The following is a 5,454-nucleotide window of genomic DNA, read 5'->3' on the forward strand; positions in this document are numbered from 1 at the left end:
TTACTCCTTCTTTCTGCATTATGGTGATTACCCATTAGGCAAGCAGAAAAGGTAATATTTTCCTGAAACATTGACATAGGGCTTTTGGTCACCAATCTACAATGTGAATGTTGGTCCCCTTGCATATTATGAAATAACTTGTATGTTATTACTCTGTAAGTAACTAGCCTCAATTGGATTCCAATCAACCCCACTGCCCCCGTGGCCGAACATTTCAACACCCCCTTCCACTCTGCTGAGGACATGCAGGTCCTGGGCCTCCTCCACCACCATTCCCTCACCACCCAATGCCTGGAGGAAGAATGCCTCATCTTTCGCCTCGGAACACTTAACCCCAGGGCAGTAGTGTGGACTTCACCAGTTTCCTCATTTCCCCTCCCCCCCACCTTACCCCAGTTCCAACCCACCAGCTCAGCACCATCCTCATCACCTTTCCTACCTGCCACTCTTCCTTCCCACCTGTCTGCGCCACCGTCCTCTCTGACATATCACATTCATCCCACCTCCATCCAACTCCTGCACTCTTAGCTACTTTCTCCCCAGCCCCACCTCCCCTCCCATTTATCTCTCCACCCCGGAGGCTCCCTGCCTCATTCCTGATGAAGGGCTTTTTCCTGAAACATCGATTTTCCTGCTCGTCGGATGCTGCCTGACCTGCTGTACTTTTCCAGCACCACTCTAATCTTGACTCTGATCTCCAGCATCTTCAGTCCTCACTTTTGCCTCTGTTTTTAGAACTGGCAATCTGGGTGCAATGTCTTGTGTACCAGACATGGCATCCCATGGTGAATCATGTGAATTTCTACATTTAGCTCCCCCTTTGACCAACACGTAGTAAGCAATTAATAGGTCATAGCTCATACAGACATCTTGCTGAAAAATGATTGCTGCATTTGCCAATGCATACAGTTCCTGCATCTCAAAGTAATGCAATGCATGTGAGATGCTTTGGGAAATGCCTGAGAAATATGATAAGGGGCAAGATTTTTCTTTAATTTTCTGTTTAACCTCATGTAAATGTGACATACTGCTTTAATGAAATTACATGGTGTAAAAACTGCTGGAGGCAGTAGTTCATATTCTGTTGAGTTTAAAAGATTGCCAGGTGATTTAACTAGAGTGTTTAAGATAATAAAGGATTTGATAGAATAGATGGAGAGAAGAAATTTCTAGTTGGTGGGGGTGCCTAGGACAATGGCACAAACTCAAAGTAGGTCATTCAAAAGCAAAATCAGGAAGCATGTTTGTTCAGACGGTGGGAATCCGGAATTCAGGGCTGGATTTTAAGGACCAGTCCTGAAGAAGGGCTTATGCCCGAAACGTCGATTCTCCTCCTCCTTGGATGCTGCCTGACCTGCTGTGCTTTTCCAGCAACACATTTTTCAGCAAGGAGAAAAATGTTAAACTAACACCCAAAAGTGTTAATTTATTGAGAAGTTTAAAAGTAAAAAAATATCCTGGTTACAGTTTATAATGTGAGCATTGTTATCATAGTAAACCATGAGGCATAGTCGGGAAATCTGGGGCTAAAGAAGCCATTTATAATGGGGCACAACACTCAGATTATCATGAAGCACAATTAAGGCACAAAAGGAGCAATTTAGAAACTAAAGAAAACAAAGTCTACCAGAGAAGGACAGTGTAAAGACCTTCTATTGTAAGAGTAGGAGATCCATATTTTAAACTATGGTTCTTGTGCAACAAATGTGTTATAGACAGAAGGCTTCCTTGGGAAAGTCATGGAACAGAACAGACATTGTTTATCAGGCCGTGAAAGTTAAGAAACCATTCATTTGTCATGAAAAAGCAGACACCTCCATTTTGCAGAAGATGTGAAACCTACATTTTGACCATGAAAAACAAGGAGAAACTTTAGTAAGAAGTACAGTTATAAATCATTGCTATTTAACGGGATTAAAAGAAGGAAAATGTAGCAGAATTTCTACACTAAATAGTTCAAAACCTTTTAATCAAGACAAATAAGACGCCATTGATATTTGCAAAATAGAAGTCTTCAACAAAAAGAGATTAAAAGAGCATTCCAATACTGCAGAGATGAAAAGCATTAAATTAAGAAGAATAAATAATCACATTAGGAAGACGTGGCAGGAGAAATAATACCACTTGCGAGCTTTAATGGCAGAGATAGACCAAAGTAAAACACAGGATCTGATATCTGGGAAACAACATTTCTTAAGTTACAGAATTCTTTCAAACTAAAACTAAATCACATGCTAACGTTTAAATCCATTCAATAGGATGTTGCAAATCACAAACTATAAAAAAAGACGCAGATACTTTTTTAAGAAGTTCTGATGTTTTTGGTTATGATAATTGCTTTAATGTGAAAATAAATACAATTATTGAAAGGGCAAGATATAACAAAAAGGTTCAGCACCTGGGAAATCCATAGATCATTTCAGAAATGTCCTCTACATGTTCTTGGAAAAATGTGACTATAGAGCTTTGAACACAAAACTAATGTTAGAATTACTGATAGTTTTCTTCATATTTATTACTATCTAAGGGAGGATCTGATTTTGGATAAAGATGTTCAGATTGTTCTGGAAGCAGAATCAGGATGAATTATAGAGATATTGTGACAGGAGACAGACAGTTTTATCATGGAAGAGTAACAGTACCTTTACATTTTAAAAGGTATAAGCATTCTAATGCATCATATGGCAAGTGAATACAATGAGTGTGCCAAACAGCAGGTTCTAACAGTCAGCATCAAATGTGGAACAAAAAGTCTCACAAATACAACCAATGCTTAATTAATACAAAAAAAATGCTACAGCTGTAAAACTATAGGACATTTCCAGAAGAGGTAGCAAAGCACGAGTTGATTCAGAGCAGTAAGAAATCAAATTGGTCTCATAAAAAATATGAATGTGATAGAACCACCAGTATTAGAAGGGATGTCCAGTTTATTTGAAATGGAAATTGATGATACAATCAAGTTTAACAGTGCCTATTCATGTCAACGAACATCTCATTAATTTTAAGCTTGATACAAGAGTGAGTGCCACTTTCATATTGGATCAGATTGAAGAATCATTCATTACTGCCCACAGAGATGACACTATGTGGTGAGCGGGGTATAATTCTCAAGGTAAATGGTATGCTACATCAGTTTAATCTGCAACACAAAGAGTTGAGAATGTCTTTGTGATTTACAGTCTACACTTCTGACTCTTAAAATTGCACGCTTCTCTTGACCTGAATATCACTAAGATAGCAGAAGGTGTTCAATGAGTTCCAAAAGACAGCAAACAGGTCAGGAAAAGATAAAAAAAAGTCCTCCAGCAGAACACAGGGTACGAGTATTTGAGGTCAAGGTCAACACTTCTCAAGCTCCAGATTTATCAATCTTTGAAGTCCAAAGAGAATACATTCTTGGAAGTCATGACTTGGAGATGCCGGTGTTGGACTGGGGTGTACAAAAGTTAAAAATCACACAACACCAGGTTATAGTCCAACATGTGGGTTTGTGTGTGTGTGGGGTGGGGGTGGTGGGGGCTTGTGAGTGTCTGTGAAAGAGAGTGTTTATGTGTGTTTGTGAGTGTAAAGGGGTCTAAGTCTGTGAGAGGGTACATGTGTGAGACCTTCCCCACACCTCCACTGCTCGCCTTTAAACAACCACCAAATCTCAAACAGATCATTGTTCATAGCAAACTACCTGCTTTCAGGACAACACCATTCAACCCTGTCATGGTGGGCGCTGCAAGATGTGTCAGAGTTTGGATATGGATACCACCATTACGTGTGGGGACACCTCCCACCATGTACGGGGCAGGTATTCATGCGACTCAGCCAACGTTGTCTATCTCATACGCTGCAGGCAAGGATGCCCTGAGGCATGGTACATTGATGAAACCGAACAGAGGCTACGGCAATGGATGAATGGGCACCACACAACAATCAACAGATAGGAGTGTTCCCTCTCAGTTGGGGATCACTTCAGCGGGTCCAGGACATTCGACCTCAGACCTTCGAGTGACCATCCTCCAAGGCGGACTTCAGGACATGCAGCAGCGAAAAGTGGCCAAGCACAGGCTGATAGCCAAGTTTGCTACCCATAAGGAGGGCCTCAACTGGGACCTTGGGTTCATGTCACACTACAGGTGACCCCATTGCACTGTATATATACACACACACACACACACACACACACCTACACACACAAACCCACGTGCACACATACACATAGACGTTTGTGGGGTGAATTTGTACTTGCAGTTACATTGCACTTTGCTCAAAAACTGCATGAATCCATGTAAGATTCTGTTAGTTCATTTTTGTTAGGTTAGAACCAGTCTAAACATTATGGCACAGACAGCAGCACATGGGAGCTAACACCTTCAACACATTATCTGGGCTGATACTAATTGTTAAAGTTCACCTGAGAATGTAACTTTTTGAAAAACTTTTGCAATTTACATATGAAAGAAGTGAAACCAGCATGGTCATTTTAACAGATGAGAAACTTAACAATCAAGGTATTTTTCAATGTATAATTTCAGTTACATCACACTGGATACTTTTGCTATAAATTCTGCACCTTACAACTGTGTCCTCCACAACCACCAAACGAAGGAGCAGCGTTCTGAAAGCTAGAGCTTCCAATTAAACCTGTTGGACTATAACCTGGTGTTGTGTGATTTTTAACATTCTTGGAAAATTGTGAAACCTCCAGACTTTCTCAATTTATGAGTCTTGAGGAAAATGGGGCTGTGATAAACGTAATTAAATGCAAGAATATACAAATGTAAACAATGGGGTAAAAACTAGCATAAATATGTTGCATAAATTACGAAAGTGTTAATTTTGGATTAAGATTTCCCTAATCTGGTGATGTTATTCAAGCTTGGATGAAGACAAGCCAGAAAATCTTAGGATCTCATGGAGTGCACACCCATATCCATAGGTCACCTCACAGTCTTAGTACAATACCTAATGAATGAATGTAACTTGTGGTTTATTGCATGATAACAATTAGGAACATATTATTAAGGCAAGCACCTCTTGTTACCAACCAATAATGGTTAAACCTCTACCACTGTAATCAATTTAGGACCTTACACCCAATCAAAGATGACTTGTGGCAGCATCCTTCTACCCACAAACACTACAGAGGTTAACATGGCTCAAAACTAATTTGGCAGGGGGATGGGATCCGGACTTGTGGTGCAGCAAGTAGGTTAGCTGTTTTTCAGGATGTCCAAGAATGTAGGGAGGCTGTGGAGAAGATAGCACTGACAGGGAGTGCTTGCGGACACAGAGATGGGCTCAAGTGTGTATACTTCAACGCAAGGAGTATCAGAAATAAGGTGGGTGAACGTAAGGCGTGGATCGGTACTTGGGACTACAATGTTGTGGCCATCACGGAAACGTGGATAAAAGAGGGACAGGAATGGTTGTTGGAGGTTCCTGGTTACAGATGTTTCAGTA

The sequence above is a fragment of the Chiloscyllium plagiosum genome, chromosome 31, assembly GCF_004010195.1.
Source record: "Chiloscyllium plagiosum isolate BGI_BamShark_2017 chromosome 31, ASM401019v2, whole genome shotgun sequence".
In the NCBI taxonomy this organism is placed as follows: domain Eukaryota; kingdom Metazoa; phylum Chordata; class Chondrichthyes; order Orectolobiformes; family Hemiscylliidae; genus Chiloscyllium; species Chiloscyllium plagiosum.